Source organism: Rhineura floridana, chromosome 10 (assembly GCF_030035675.1).
Source record: "Rhineura floridana isolate rRhiFlo1 chromosome 10, rRhiFlo1.hap2, whole genome shotgun sequence".
Classification (NCBI taxonomy): Eukaryota; Metazoa; Chordata; class Lepidosauria; order Squamata; family Rhineuridae; genus Rhineura; species Rhineura floridana.
The window spans coordinates 24,812,813-24,830,175 of NC_084489.1; the positions used below are offsets into that span (position 1 = coordinate 24,812,813).

At 42.8% G+C, this 17,363-nt stretch overlaps 1 long non-coding RNA gene across 1 annotated transcript in view; it reads left to right on the forward strand.

Annotated features, from left to right (window-relative positions):
• The first annotated feature begins 7,942 nt into the window (after nucleotides 1-7,942).
• Nucleotides 7,943-17,363, forward strand: part of LOC133364784 (uncharacterized) — a 48,851-nt gene continuing 39,430 nt past the window's right edge. The window contains exon 1 of the long non-coding RNA XR_009758029.1: nucleotides 7,943-8,057. This is a non-coding gene — a long non-coding RNA (uncharacterized LOC133364784). The remainder of the gene's footprint in view (nucleotides 8,058-17,363) is intronic.

Consider the following 17,363-nt stretch of genomic DNA (forward strand, 5'->3'; position numbering starts at 1 on the left):
TGTGAGGGGATTAGGGGTCTCTTAACGATTCTCAGAGCCCTTAACAAACTACACTTCCCAGGATTCTTTGGGGAAAGCCATGACTTTTTAAAGTGGTATGATACTGCTTTAACTGTATAGTGTAGATGCGGCCTTTGTTAGGCTTTGGGCCAAGCTTAAAGACAAGCCATGGGGTCCAGGGTCAGCTGGATGTCTGGCTCTAGTCCAGGCAGAGCAGAGTCTGAAGGGCCAGATGCAGAAGAGATGGTTGAAGACAGGCTAGCAGTTCCAGTATAGGAACTGGGGGTGGAGCCGGGTGGGGTGGGGTAGGAGACAGGAAAGCCAGTTCAGCAGCTTTCCTCAACAGCAACTTGATGCAGAAGCTGGCTTACAGGCTGGGGCTCTATGGAACCTCATGGGTTTAGATTGGCCTGTGGGGCCAGCTGGCAGTAGGGATAGGGGAGAAATCTAGTTTAGTTTTCAGAAATCTAGTTTTCAGTTATATTTTAAAGCAAAACTCCCTAATTTGCACTTTCTGACACAATATGCAAACCAAAACGCAGTTATCCTTCAAAACGGGTGCTTCTCCAAATTTTGCAATGCAGTTCTCTAACCAAACACTGGGTACAAAAAAGTGCATATCTTAGCGAAAACAACATACCGAAAATGCATTACATTCGTGGAAATTGCTTGCAAAAAGGTGGGCCACTGTTGCTTACTGGGAGAGAGAGGGAGCAGCGGCGGGGAGGTTGGTGCAGTGCAAATGCCAGTACGTTGGCCCTGAGCCAATATCGGGGTGGGGAAAAACAACCCGCCACCCTCTTCCCTTCTCCCTCCTGGTAAGCAGTAAGGACCCACCTGCTGGGAAGCTGGCATAGCGGCTCCGCCTCATCCAGCAAGATGCTTTTGGGCAGACACCTGGGACACTTGCTTAGGATACCTATCTTCCTGACCCCAATGACATAATGTAAACCTGACAAAGCCCTGCTTTTTTGTTGCGCTTAGATAAAAATGAAGAACGACTTTAGTCTGGAGTCAGTGAAATCAATGTCCATTAAAATCCCTGTGATGCTGATGGAGGTGTTAACAGATGGATGAAAGAGAGAGAAATATTATTCATCAAAAGGCTTGGAAGGCCTTATTATAATCTTCAGAACAGTACCACTCAGATTCTGACAGAGGGCAGTATTTAGTTTATTTTCACAACAAAAATATTCCTTAGCTCTTTAATTTAACAGTGCAGGGGGGGGAAGCAGAGTTGTTAATCAGGATCAACCCTTAGGAATGTGACTCATTCATTAAATCATTAGCTACCCTGCCCAAAATGTCCTAGGTATTCAAAGGGACAGAAAGCCGCTTTTACTATTTATTTATTTTTAAATCAAGAGGTAATTTTGAGGAAAGCTTTGGTTGTACAAAGAACTCATTACTCAGCTGTAAAAATTTCATTTCTATTAAATGGCAACATCTAAAGAGCTTGACCCTGTTACAATTTAGTCAATGAGGTTTGGCCTTAAAAGGGCATAGAATAAATCCCAAGGCTTCATGCCGATGGGATAGGCTTACACTGCAATAGCATAAGCGGTGCCTTGCCCTGCTGGAGCTGAACCGTGAGCTTATGCTGTGGTGGGCATGTTTGCCAGGACGTTTCTGTACTTTCCATTAGGCTAAGAAATAGTAACTGCATGTTAATAAATGCACATTATGCATCCACAGGATGCTCCATAACTGGACCTGCCACCAAGTCACCCACCTAAAGGAGTGCAAGAGGAGCCTTGTGTAGAGCACTTAGACCCAGCCATGTTATCTTTTATTTATTTATTTATTTATTTATTTTATTACATTTTTAGACCGCCCTATAGCAATAAGCTCCCAGGGCGGTGTGCAGCATAATAAAACAGGTTAAAATACAAAAACACAATAAAACATAATTAAAAATTTTCAATTTTAAATTCAAATTTTAAAATTTTTAAAATTTTTAAAATGCCTGGGCGAAGAGGTAGGTCTTTACCTGGCGCCGAAAAGATAGCAAAGAAGGCGCCAGGCGTATCTCATCAGGGAGGGCGTTCCATAGTTCGGGGGCCACCACTGAGAAGGCCCTAGCTCTAGTTATCGTTCTCCGTGCCTCCCTATGCGTTGGGACACGGAGAAGGGCCTTCGACGTCGAGCGCAGCGACCGGGTAGGTACATAGCGGGAGAGGCGTTCCGCCAGGTATTGCGGTCCGATGCCGTTAAGGGCTTTATAGGTAAGAACCAACACTTTGAATCTTGAAACATTTCTTCATTCGTGCTTTTTTATGGCAGGTAATTAGAACAGGGCAAGGTAGACGTGACACTACACAAGCAGCTGCAACTCAAAATGGAAATCTGCCTCGTCCATCACGTAGAACGTCCTGAGAAGTCACTTGCCATGGTCAGTTTCCCACAATGCCCCAGAGACACACTCTGTTGGGTGCTCTAGGGCAGTGTTCCCAAACGTTTTCCCCTACAGACCACTTGAAAATTGCTGAGGGTCTTGGCAGACCACGTGATAATTTTTCTGCCTGTTCTAGTAATTGCAATGTATTGCGCTAGATGCTGTATGATTTTTAAAAAATGTATTTTTATCACTGCTTTTATATTGCATTTTATTGTTGTACAATAAAATTCAAATGGTAATAAAATACAATATAAGAAATAAAAGAAGCAAAATAATTAAAAAATCAATATGAATATTTAATGCAGACATGTTGCAGACAACCCAAATAAAGCTTGTGGACCGCTGGGAACCCCTGTTCTAGGGCACTGTAGCGTCACCCCAAATAATCTCCCTTCAACAACATTTTCCAGGGCAAAATTACAAATAAAATAATAAAATATCACATAATGAAATACTTTATTCATTTCATTTATGAATTGCTTTCCATGAAACATCCTGAAGCAATTAACAATAAAAGCATGATAAAATCAACAATAAAAACATATGAAAACAATTTGAAAGATTACACATTTACAGTTTAATTTTCCTTCTGAATATTTTATATCATCTTATGTAAACTACTTAGAGGTTTTGTTTTGTTTGGATTAAGTGGTATAGAGACCTTGTGAAATAAATAAATAAATCGGACCACTTTGTTCATGCATGAAAATTACATATGTGCAAGAGTGCTATAATGTTTGAACCTGGAGCACAGAACTCTTAACCTCACCAGCAACTTCCATAATCCACGAAGGATATTTTGTCACAATACAGATTACAGAAGTAGCTGAAATTTGTGAACTGTGTCCCAATTCACGTGTTATATCTCATGCAAATAGACAGCTACCAGCAGTAAAGAAAACCCTCTAAAGTAACATCTGCAGTGACTTTCTGTGTTAAAAGTAAAGCCTTGGTCTTAAATATCTCTTCTCTGCCTGTTCCCATTAAATCAAGCTGCAATCCTATAATGCTTATTAACTGGAAATAATTTTAATTAAATTCAATAGGACTTAATTATGAGAAGACATGCATAGGATTGGGCCTACACCCATCTCTTAAAACTCTTATATTTTCAGAGTAGAGAGACACTCTTCTAGGGAGGTGTAAGCCAGATGTTCCTCCTGATTATTCCCACAGATTGAAGAAAGGAGATGGGCTATTTTTAGCTAAACTATTCACAAAGGTTGCCAACATTTCAAAAATACTGCCCTCAGGGTGACATTACAGGCTGGGATCAGGTCAAGGGTAGAGCCATGATGGAATCTGACAGGTCTGTGGAGAAGCCAAGATGGGAATAGCCTGGCAGAATGTGGAGCATACTGTCTTTGAGGCATTAGTACTGGCTATCTGATAGGAAATAGTTTAACTGGTTGGACCAGTATTTCTTATTTAGCTAACTCATTTATCTCCCACCTTCTTTCCATCATGGAACTCAAGATGGCATACATGGGGCATCCAGGTGGCCCTCCATCCAGGCACTGACCAGATCCAGATCTTAGCTTCAGCAAGGTGGCTGCTTCACCTACTTTCAGACAACACCACTTTCAAGGTCATTATGGGAAGTTTACATGGCAACTCCAAGCCACCAGGGGCTAATTGCAGCTAGTGGTACAGTTTGGGTAATATTAAACTCTGGACTCAATGGTCTGAATGGTACTTTGAAGAACAAGCTGCCTTCAGACCATTGGTCTATTTGGCTCAGTATGGTCAACACTGACTTGGCAGTCATTTGCTAGAGTTTCAGGCAGGAGCCTTTCCCATCCCTACCTGGAGATGCTGGGGGTTGAACCTGGGACTTTTGGCACACAGTACTCTCTCAGTGGGCTATGGCCCTTCCCCAATAGTCTTATGCCTGCCATTTCCCTGATTTAATGGACTTACATGGACCCCTCTTTAGATGGCAATATAATATAACCTGATATTGCTGGACTTCAGCTCTCATCTCCCTGACCATTGGCCATGCTGACTTGGGCTAATGGGAGCTGGAGTCTGACAAAGTCTGGAGGGTCAGAGCTTTCCCATCCCTTAATTTAAAGAAAGGAAGAAACAAAGACTTACCCTTGGTCCTGCTCTCCTAAGAGCAGATCGGTGCTGGAGATCTATTTACATAATGCAATGATTTAACACTGAATGAGTGTCAAATGACCCATTCTCGGGTGAGGCACAGGGCCCATCTCAGACTGGGGATAAATAGATAAGAGTGCTTAAAAGCTGTTGTTTTTAAACTGATCTTGTTTGGTCAGCTGTTGATATGCTGTCTGAAATTGACATTAGAACCAAATCCTTTATTCCCCAGCTGTGAGATGCCAAGGAGTGGGGATGAGGTTGCTGTGCGGGTAGAGAGCTTTTTGCATCATTCGGAAAGTGATACTCCCCCTGGCCATTTCGGAAACATAACTGATGGCCTCTGGAGATTACTTGATCCAGCATTACATAATCAGAGCAATGGAAAAATTGATGTACCATAAAGATCCGAAGGGACAAAGCCAAGAATAAAAGCAAAATTGTGTTGGGGCAGGGGAGATATGTGCAAGGAGAGCAGGAGTGTAGCAGTGAGCTAGGGCAAAATTTGTCAAGAGTAATATACTCTCTCTCTCAATTTCTCACTAGAAACCAGGCTAGACCATTAGCACAGGCCCAACCTATATCGGATTTGTCATCATTGATAGTGTTTGCATGGTGCTTTCCTATGTTTCAGCGCTTGGAGTGGATATTTAAAACAAAAACGAAAGCAGATGGCTGTTCAATAGCTAAGCTCTGGCAGAAGTGAATGGAAAAATCAATGAGCATCCGACTCTCAGTTGCACATCCTAAAAAAGCAACCTGTCTCTGATTTCCCATCCTAGTGCAAATCCTGAGAGGATTCAATCTTGCATGTACAACCAATGGAATGATGAAAAGGGGTGGGGTGGGGGTCCAATAATGGTTATAAGCAAACTCTCTCCTCTTCTTTTTGAGTGAGGGCTCCTAAGAGGATTTATGGGCCCTGAAGCACATGTGAGCCAGCCTGCTCAAAGTTTGACACTTGGCATCTAACCTGGCTCTGGGTTGCTCCCTGGCTGGCTATGGCCATGTGTCCTATTTTACAGGGGACAACCTCAATTTGAAGAGATGTCCAGGCCAAGTACAGTTTGAAGCTAAAGAACCACAAGAAGCAAGAGCAGGAGGGGCTAACCATCAACAGTTAGCACCTGGACAGCAGGCTGAGCAGCCGCACAGGTTACCTGGTCACAGTTTTCCTCACTATGGTGAGATGTATATTTCTATTTAAATTATAATAATTATATGCAAATTGTAAGTAAATGTGTGTCTTCTTGTTTGCTGATGCATTTCTTCTTTCTTGGTGGTAAGTAAGTGGCCATGCCAGCTATGGTTAACCTTTCCACTTTCAATTCAGGTTGTCTTCCCTGCAGCAATATGGTAATACTTCTCAGTGTACTTTAGAATTCTCCACATTACGTCACTCATTAGACTAATTCCTGTTTTGATCTCAGCATATGGAGACCTTGTCCGTGGAACAGGGCCTACTCTGCTCTGGCACTACAGCTATACCCACACCAGATATTCAAAGCACATGGCTTCCCCCAAAGAATTCTGGGGTCTGTAGTTTGTTAAGAGTGCTAGGAATTGTAGCTCTGTGATAGGTAAACTACATCTCCCAGGATTCTTTGGGGGAAACCATGGGCTTTAAATGTGCTTTAAATATATGGTGTTGGAATGTTCTCCCCAGAGAAGCCAGCTTGGTCTCATCTCCTCTTCTTTTCTGAATACTTCCTACTCAGAAACAAGTCTTATTGTTTTCCATGGGGGAGGGGCTACTCCCATGACAGCCATATAGGATTGCAGGTTTAATCATGGCTACTAGCCATGATGGCTGTGCTCTGCCACCCTAGTCAGAGGCAGTACGCCTCTGAAAACCAGTTGCCGGAAGCCTCAGGAGGGGAGAGTGTTCTTGCGCTCGGGTCCTGCTTGCGGGCTTCCCCCAGGCACCTGGTTGGCCACTGTGAGAACAGGATGCTGGACTAGATGGGCCACTGGCCTGATCCAGCAAGCTCTTCTTATGTTCTTATGTTCTTATCATTTAATAAAGACTGTTCTGCCATGCTCTTATGTGGCTTGTTTAATGAAATTTGCAAATGGTTTTGATTTTAATCTAATGGTTTTTACTCTTGAGAATGTTGCGCCTTTATTTTTAACTGTTTAACAGTGTGATCCTATGTATGTCTGCCCAGAAATAAATCCCACTGAATTCAGTGGATTTACTGTCTGGTAAGTGTTTTAGGCTACAATCCTATACCTACTTAACTGGGAGTAAGTCGCACTGAACTGAATAATGCTTACTGCTGAATTCATTGGATTGCATTTTTAATCATTTATTTTTAAGATTGTACACCACCTTGTATATTCCTCAAAAAAGAAAAAAAAATGCAAACATTTGTATCAAATAAATGATCACAACAAATCAATACATAGTCTAGTCTGCATCATGTTATGGAATACTTGCATCAATTATGTAGCAACAGATAATACCATAGCAGGTGTTGGAGAGAAATTGCTCTTGATAATTTGTTGGTGACATGAGGCTAAACTTTTGTGTAGCTAGCTGTTGACTGCCACAATATACTCCTGCTCTAGAAGATGAACTGGATGAAAAAATTCTGAAAATATTGTGAGGCGCACCTATAAATTCTGACACTACCTTGCCCCTTTTGGCGTCTTAATGAATGGGGATGGAAGGCAGTCCTGTCAAAACTTCAGATACGGCAAAAAAAATCTGACCGCTTCAAAGCAAATAGTACTTTCTCAGATTGATCTCTGGCATGAAGCTAGCATTTTTGACAGGCTTTGTAAGTTGCATTTTATTTTCTAACTAGTGAAATATCATATTCCAGTAATTATATTCTTCATATCCCGGCTTTGAAATATATTTTAAGGGACTTTTAATGTATAATGCTCATCCTTCAGAGGAACAATTTAAAAAATCTGGATGAAGATACCTGTCTGGCAGGGATGGGGAAGCTGTGGCCCTCCAGATGTTTTTGGATCCCAGCTCCCATCAGTCCCAGTCAGTGCAGCCAATGGTTGGTATGATGGGAGCTGGGGTCAAACAACATCTGGAGCTTCACAGCTTTCCCATCCCTGCTATCTGGTTTCTCCTACTACTACGAGGAAACAAACAACTGAAAAAAAATCAGACAGTCAAGAAAAACTGTGTCATCATGACATGAGCAGAGTAGTAGGGAAAATGAATTACTTGTAATTTATTCCTTTTTTAAGGAACGAGTGGGTAATTTCTACATTTTGATTGTAATAGGAGTAATTTCATTACTTTTGAGCTGTAATTTTAATGTTCCAGTGTTACTTTTGGGCATTACTTGGGGAGGAGCAGGGGAAACATTCTGCTCCTCTGATTCGTGGATAAAAATCACATGCTTCTGCGCAGCGTTGCTCTTCCCTCGTGTTCTATGGGTGTTTAGGATGAGGGAGGAAGTGGAAGCCGGGGGTGGAGCGGAGAAAAAATGGTTAAAAAATGGACGGTGGTGGAGAAGAATGGAGTGGAGGGAGAAAGGAGCTGGAGGACAAGGAGGCAGCAGCAGAATGGACATGAAAAACTGTGGAGGTGAGAGATGATGATGTGTATTGTGTGTGTCAATACTGTGTTTGCATTTGGTGCAAGGGAGTAGCTTTTCCTGGATGCTTTGCTGCACTGGCAGTTTTAACTTTTTTGCACCCCAAGGGGACAATGTTTGCTTTGTGCCAGGGCAGGGTCCAGGAGGTGGTTGAGTGGGAGAGACTATGCTTGCTGGCTAAGAGAGAGAGTGTGGGGGGGGTTGGTTGTGGTTTAGCACGCAAAGCTCTGAGCGGTGGCCTCTGCCTCCCTCCCCACCTCCCCTCTCTTACCAGCAGAGAGATGAGACCACCACTGCTAGCTAACCGCCCAGAAGTAGCAGGGCTGCTGAGAGAGCAAGGAGCAGAGCAAATAGCCTCCTTGCAGTCTCAGCTTCAGGGTGAGCGAGGGGCAGGCAGAAGTTGCAGCAGCAAGCAGCCAGGGTCCTAAAGAGCTGCTACTTCCAATTGTCTTTCCTGCCCTTCCTTTTTTCCTAACAACCAGGATGCATCTTCATCATCTGAGGAAGGTATTCCCTAGAAGTCCTTTTGTGCAAATTAAAAAAAACCCTCCCCATGGCAAATGAAAAGAGTTCCAAATAGCCACTTGTCCAGGCACTTGTTAAAAACCATTGCATAGTTAACTTACAGTACAATATATACAAGTCTACTCAGAAGTAAGTCTCTTTTTGTTTAATGGAGCTTACTCCCAGGTAAATCAAATTGGGTATAGGATTGGACTAATTAGGCAAGATAAGGACTGTCTGAAGCCTTGAGGAGAGAAATGGGACAGAAAAAAAAGTGTGTTTATACTAAATGTGGCCAAGGCTCTTTTGCCAGTCCCATTTCTTTTCAAACATTACATCTTCACCCTAGTTCTTGCCTGTGTTTATACAGTTCAGTACCTGCTTTTGTCACCCAGTTGGTTCACCATTCAGGGTAGCTGTTTGCTGCACTGCATTGCAATACATGGCAAGGACAAAAAAGATGACAAGAACCCCCCAGGAAAACTCTTTGTTGATGTTATCTAGGCCCTGGGCATGTCCTGGGTGTTGTTCTCTGCTAATCCATGTGCATAGCATAAAAGGAATCTCTTTAAAGTTAGCAAATATTTTAAGACTCTGTTGCCAGCATCCTCCTCTGTCCTTTCTTGACCTAATGAATTCCAGCGTAAGAGCTGTCAGATCCTAGGTTTACTCATTTTAATAACCTGCTCTTATGAGTGCTTGTCTAAGACAAATAGCAGAGATGTTTTGTCATACTGCAAATAAAAGCAGGACAAAACAACTGGGTTGTTCAGAGTGAAGCATCACATTCAGAGATGCTTGTCACAGATTAAATATTCAGTAAGCACAATAACAAAGACCTACCGTGTTTTTTTCACTTTTTAATTCTTCCTCCAAAATGACCTCTGCCTGCCAGATACAAGAATGATCAAGTCTAGCTATCAATTGTGCAACAGCAACTATCTTAACAGACCAGATTCCATTGACTTTAAGCTGCAACTAAAGACATAGAAGGCAACAAAATATATCCCGTCATATGCTATTATTGTTTTGGTTCAAAAACCAAGACAAATGTGATGATGATAGGCATTGCTAAACTTACTGGGTTGGTAAGAAGAGAACTTGTGCTGAATTGTAATAATTATTCATAAAGTGGTTTATGGTACTTTCCATTGACAGCAGGGGTGGGCAGTCTCAGGCCCAGGGGCCAAATGTGGCCCCCTGGCCTCTCTGTCTGGCCCTTGGGACTCTCCCCAGGGCACATGCCTTCCCTGCCTTGGTTCACATGAGAGGTTTTGCCTGGCAAAATGTATCCTTGATAACGTCTCGTGCTTGGCTGAATGGAGCTGTTTATCAGGGGTATGTGAATGTGTAAAAACTATCCTACTGTACAAAGTTAAAATTTACATCCATTGCTCTGCCTACTTTTGCCTCTGGCCCTGCCAACCACTGGCATGTGGCCCCCAGAAAGTTGCCCAGAAGAGATGCGGCTGAAAAAGATTCCCCAACCCTGATCTACAGTTTCTGAAATGGTCAGCTAATATTAGTTGATAAGCAGCGTGATCCTGCCTTCCAAGCAACAATGTGTGTATTTGATAGGATCACACGCAAATCACCTTTGCAATGGTTTCATTAGCCCAGTGCTACATAGAAAGCTTAGTGATTGCCTCTGGTGAGACTGTTGGCAAGTCTCAAATGAGTATCATGCACTTTGCCATAACGCCGTATAGGAAACAAGCAGTGGAAAGAGCATTGAAGTCAATTAATTTAAAACAGCCATTATTCATCTGAAACATTCCGTTGTAGCGCAAACAGGGCTGAGGGCTGCACTGCCCAATTGCCTCTGGTGGCAGCTAAGACAAGGGGAATCCATGGACATATTGGTGAGTTCTTGATAGTTTGTAACAACAGTGAAAGGGGCACTGGCCAGAGTGGACAGTGTCTTGTGCCTGCAAAGTAGCCTTCAATGGCCAACATGGTCACAAACCAATGACTTCATTGATTTCCACTTATCACTGAAGGCTATGCATACGTGCATCTTAGTATCATTTGCCCTGGCCAATTCCTTGTATGCTAATCCCCTCACATTGCTATAATTCCCAGAGTTCTCTGGGAAGGACAGCTTGTTAAACTACTTAAGGAACTGGAGCTCTGTGAGGAGAATAGGAATCTCCTCTGAGGACCTTAACAAACTACCTTTCCCAGGATTCCTTGAGGGAAACCATGACTGTTTGAAGTGGCATAATACTATTTTAAATGTACAGTGCAGCTAGGGCCTGAGTTTGATGGCCCCACCTCTTCCTGAAGCTGCTCAGAGCCAGCCTGGATGGATAGGGCCGGGCCAGAGCTTGAGAAACCTTTAATGCCCTGGAAGATACTCCCAGCAACCATTCTGATAGCTCATCACACAGAGGACAGCCACACACAGTTCCTGCTTCTAGCCTTGGGAACTCGTGAGATACAGCAACAGGAGAAGCAGTTTTTCCTGTCCTGCAGAATATTTGGGGGCAACATAAAGGGTCCTGGAAGCATTGAAATTATATATGGAATTTCTCATTCTATGTAAAGAAAAAAGATGTATAGAAACAGTGTAAAAGAAGGGCAGGCAGTCTATGAGCTCAGCAATAGGAACTGAACAACTGTTTCCACCAGGGAACACTAACTGGTCTGTGTGGTTTTTTTAATGGGTACATGGTTCCTTTTTTAATTATTGAGATGGTGTACTTGGCAAACAGCACAGAAGGAATTGACTTGGTAATCATCTATAAAGCACCCTAGTAGCCAGGGAGGACTCCTGCACAGCCATTTTCTCCCTGGACAGAGGGAGAAATAAACTCTCCATGCATTTATTAGTATTACAAGCTGTCAAGCTATGAAAATATATTCAGGCCTGCAAGAGTTACTGCAAGGCATTGCTTTATCACTTTGCTGTCCCTATTAGAAGAGCACTACAGGGAAAGACATCCAACCCAGGCCTGCTTTGGGGCCCATAAAGCAATTTAAATTCTAAGTAAGGGCAATCCTGTGCTGTTAAACTATGTCAGCTCAGCTGCCGTAGTAAGAAAAGAGCACACAGGGTGGCAACTTAGGCATCCCCCCAAAAGAGGAACTGCATCACCAAGAGAGGATAAAATCGGATATAGATTTGCATGAAATCTGCACATGCTAAAATATATACTGAGGTGCAAATTTAGAAGTAATTGCTACAAATTTAAGCAGAACTACATCTCACCTTCATGGGAAAGACTGTGACCAGGTCACCTGCGTGGCCGCTCACTCTGCTGCCCAGGTGCTAACAGCCGACGGGCAACTTCAAGACACCCCCTGCTCTTCTTTCTTATGGCTCTTTATCTTTAAACCAGACCTGGACGAGGCAGTTCTTTAAATAGAGGACAGTGCAGCTTACAAACAGAGGACTGTCAGACACATGGTCACCTTATGACCGTGACAGGTCGCCAACAGAATTCATCTTGAGGGAAGAAGAAAGAAATATGGGGAAAGGGCTGGGGAAAGAAATGTATTAGTACTTCACTAACGTCTGCATCTTTCGGACCACTCTTCGGTACGATTATTTAGTAGTGATAGTAAAGCACTATGAGGCAGCCTGTTGTAAGCATCACCACTCCACATGGAGCCCATCATTGTAAGAGGAAGTGCTGCTCCCTTGTACTGTCTGTTTGGTGCTCCCATATGATGTGTGATGCTGGCCTACCTTTTCTAAAAGTTAGGTAATTGTTCCATATGTAAAAATAGGGGACGTTAGCCTTGGAAGTTTCATATAAAACCAAAAATTTCCTGTCACCTCTTCAGCCGAGTGGTAGGTGAGTGACATAACAAATATTTTTAAAAGCCCTTCCCTGGTCTGGTCTTAGTGCTGCAGTCAATTATCTTATCTTTTTAATTACAGATGGAGAAATTAATTAGTGTAATTAGAGTATAAGGAATGCATTTTGGAGTGATGGGCTCTGACGATTGATTGATTCTTAGGAAATGGTGGCAGTGGTACTGGATTCTTTTCTTTCTTAATTGGCTGAAACACAAGGGCCCCTACCCCCAAAATGTTATTTTAGCCACAATTACAATACTGTGCTTTCCCCACTGTGCAATCTATCACTGGTCAGCAGCAGATGCAAGACGCTCTGAAGTTTGCCTGGTAGAGCTATTCTGAGTAACTTGCACCTGCAAAAGGGAGATCACATTCCCAAGAGAAATAGCGAAGAAATCCTGCTGAAGACCTGATCACAAAATATCTTTCCAGTGACTTTTTTCAGAGGAGTGTAAATGATACAAGGTAGTCTTTTGTTCTTGTTGTTTTAACATGACTTCTGTAATATTAGGTTATCCTAGAGTAACTTGACTGCTATATTCTGAAGAGAAGGAGCTGACAAATAGTGGCCCACACAGGTCAGATGTGCAACAAATTCCTATGCATATTTACTTGGACATAAACCTCAGTAAGTGGAATGGTCATATCCACACCATACATTATTTATTTATTTATTATTTGATTTATACGTGATTTATATCTCACCCTTCCTCCCAGCAGGAGCCCAGGTGGCATTTAAAGCACATGGCTTCCCTCAAAGAATCCTGGGAACTGTACTTTGTTAAGGGAAATAATAAATATTGTTATGATTCCCAGTCCCAGTTTCAGTCAGTGACATCTCTACTAAAACGTATCTTAGGCACCTAGGCTGGAAAAGGTAATTGCCTGAGACCTTGGGGAGCTGCTGCCTGTCAGAGTAGACATTACTTGGTTAGATAGACTGATTCAGAGCAAGTCAAGGTCATCTCTTCAGTATGTTAACTGGTGGTTGGTATTATTATTTTTACAAGGGCAAATATAAAAAAAGAGAAAGTACAGTGTCTGGTAGCCTGCAATATTATTTTGGAGAGGGCGTCATCCCATGATGCTATCTTCAAATTACTCCTCTATTTTCCTACTGATGGCAGCCAGGAAAGGCATAGCAAGAGCTTTACAAGTGTATCCAGTGTACTGTGCACATGCACATGCCCTCAATTTAAAAATATAAGGCTCTTCTGTGAATGCAAGTCTACCATGATGTATTCTCAGGAAGCACATTCACAAGGAGCTACCAAACCCATTGAAAGCTTTGATACCTTTTAATGTTCCAGCTTGGATTATGCTTCATTATAACTGCACGGAGAGTTCTAGCCTGGAACATGGTCTGTCCAGTTCCATATTCTGTCTCAAAGACTTGACTCACACTCTGTCACACTCAAAAATCCTCTTTGTGCAAAAAAGGTGCATTCCCTACCCTCTTCCATCCATTCTGGCATGCACACACACATGTACGCATGCACATGCTGCATAGCAGGGGTCGTCAACCTGGCACCTGTGGGTGCCAGAGTGCCCAGCAGTACCTCCTATGGCACCCACAAAAGGTCTCAGTAAAATCCACAATGTATGAGACACAGTGTGCTCTTTCTGTTTAGTTCCTCTTTCCACTGGCTTGGCCTTGCCTACACTGAACACCCCCATCCCTTAAACATGGCCACATTTCATTGGATGCCAGGATTAGACACCCTCCTTCCCTTCCATTCTGAAAACAGGACAGATACAAAGACCTTTTCTCTGTGATAGCTGGTGGTAGCTGATGTGGGTGCCTTTTTTCCACTGATGGGAGATGCGACATACCTTCACTATTTTGCATTCTTAACTATTTTTCTGCTCTTTTAGATGTGGCAGCCATTTTGTGTTATGCTACATAACCACAACAGCCATTTTGTGTTGTACCACAACCCTCAATGGCAGCCATTTTATGACAGGTGCCCATGGCACTTTCTCAAAATTCCAAATGAGCTGATTGGCCCCCAAAGGTTGGTGACCCCTTCATGCAGGAAGGTAAAATGTGGCACAGTACTGGAGACACATATGCAGGTAGGGCAGATCTGCATGATTCTTCTGAAGAAGACGAAGGAGAAAAAAGGTTGGGGAAACTAGGTAAATCAAACCTGTATGTATGCAGGCCTACATTTAGAGTACTTGCATCACACATCACCTTATAGATGGGTAAGAAGACTAAGCTATGCCAGCTTTTGCACCATGCAAAGAGGATCCTTCTCCAGGTGGCTATGGGTGGTATTCAGAGCTAGTCCTACTCAGAGTAGGCCAATTGAAGTTAATAGACATGGCTAATAATTACTGCCAAAAGTGAGCTAACAGTAATATCAAATATTTCAGACACGGCACTAGCCAAGGCTATCTTAGCCCCAGGTTTTGTCTGGATTAGAAGAAAATCTAATCAAGAAAAGACTTCAGGAACTTAAAGGCTAAATTTTTTTCGGAGGCAATTTTAAATTCCCCTTAGTTAGATAATGTCCTATGAAACATGGAGATCTACACTCCTGGCACACACACATGCACACAATATCATATCATAGCCCCTGATTATCATAGCCCCTGATTATCATAGCCCCTGATTGTAGTTAATATCCATACAAGTATCCAATGCTTTATTGAATCCTGCTAAGCTCTTCACTTCATTGATATCTTCAGGCAAGCTGGGCAAAGCAGCAATTCCTCTAATCAGTTTAAAGCTGACTGCTGCCTTTTGGATTCATTGACTGCCGTCTTGCTCTCAGAATGACATGGATACATACAGACACAGTCTTCAAGTAACCAAGGTGGAGAAATGGAGACTGTGAGAAGGAATCAAGCACAGTTTCAGTTAAAAGAATATATATTTGCCTGGCCTACTTCTGGGATTCAGAGCTCGGGCATGCAATTTGCCGAGCTTGGAAAAGTTACTTTTTTTAAACTACAACTCCCATCAGCCCCAGCCAGCATGGCCACTGGATGGGGCTGATGGGAGTTGTAGTTCAAAAAAAGTAACTTTTCCAAGCTCTGGCAATATGCAACAATAACGACGGAGCATGTACAGAGTGCCTTTAACCTCACTGCTGCAGAGTAAGTAAGTGATTCCCAAACTGTGTGCTGTGCTTGCAAGAGGGTGCCAAAAGCATGCCTTGAAAAATTAAGCCACTCTGTTAGATCCACCCACCATGAAATGTCCCTTTGAGTGGGGAGACTGTGGGTGATGTTGATCCCCAGTCTCTGCTAAAACAGGGGCAGTGACATTCTCCCAAAGGAGGGAGCAAAGAAGCACCAGGATGTCCTGCTGCAGCTGATGGTACAGTTGACAGGTGCAGGAGAACCCCAGAAGGATGGGATGCCAGGAAGAATTGTAGCTCAGCAGGAGAACACATGCTCTGCTTGCCGAAGGTCCCAGGTTCAATGTTGGCATCTCTAGATAGGTCTGGGAAAGACCCCTGTCTGAAACTCTAGTGGGTTGATGCCAACCACTGTAGAATTATACTGAGCTAGATGGACCTTTGAGTGAGTCTAACCTGGTGTAAAGCAGCTTCCTATGTTCATGAGGATGCCTGCCTATGTCTCAGGTACCAAAGTTTGCAGTAAAGCAGCCCACATACATTTAGCAACTGTAGTGAAGCGTTCTGGATCAGAGGGCATGGCGTCCTCTATTTTTAGAAAGTAATTTTTATATTTTCATGTAACTGGACCATCAACATAGTCTCTTGTTGACATTTACATTTCTTTGAAAGACATTTTTCAGATAGCTTTTCTTTTTTTTCTTTTGTAACCACCTTTGGCAAGACGCATCTTTCCATCCACTTCAGTTCTTCCTTTAGTAGGAGATATTGGAGAGCTTCCCATTTCTTCTTTCAGTGAAGTGGCAAACAGTTAGTCCATGTTCTTCTGTCTTGGGTCTCCAGATGTTGTTGGATTACAGCTCCCATCATCCCCAGCCAGTTTAGCCGATGGTCAGGGATGATGGGAGTTGTGGTCCAGCAACATCTGGAGAACGCAAGTTGAAGAACATTGAGCTAGATCAGCCATGAAATGTAGGTTTGTGTTCTCAGCAGGCATGCCAACTTTCCTTCCAATATCTCAATCTCCAAGAAAGATATTACAATATTATATATTTTTCCTGTCCCCTCTCCAGTTTGAATATGGGTGCAGTGGTCAAACTGATGTTTGAACTTCAAATGAAAACTGGTATCATAGATGTACGTATCATCTCTCACTGTGATTTCTCAGTCTTTCTTTTCCCTCTTGAAAACAGGCTCAATTGTCAAGCTGGAGATCATATGTGTAGCACAAGCCCTACTGGGGTGTTCCAAGGGGCAAGGTTGCTGCACAGAGTAGCCGCACCCCAGGCATTGGATGCACCCCCCTTACATTCGCATGTATAGTGTGAATGTCTGTAGTGAGGGTCATCTTTGCATGGTTGTACCTATTAAAGCTTCCCTGGAAAATGCAGCCCTGATCATTCAGTGGATAGAAGCATAATCCATGGGGGGGAAATGAAATTTTGAAACAGTCAAGATAATCTTTCAATATTATGATATTGTGCATGGGGGTTCAGACTATGCTAACCACACCCATGCAGGGACTATGCAGGGGCTAGAAAAGATCTAATATACCCAATCATACAGTCCTTCCCAGACCGCCCCCTTGAGTCTCTTCTGATCACTCTACTTGAGGGTTCTGATAAGGCAATAACCATGCAGGTGGCAAAATGTCTGAACCTGCCCATCTCAATCAGACCCTGTAAAATTGTAAATGGCAACTAACTCAACTGGTCTGTTTTTTGTTTGCTATAGTTTCTGATTTCAAGCACTTTATCTTTTTATCTTTTGATATTTAATACCATGTTTTTGTATCTGTGGTGGGTCAACTGTAAATAAAGGTGGTTGTTGTAACCACACCCAATGAAATCAATGGGACCTAAATTAGTCATGACTCAGTGAAGTCCCATTGATTTCAG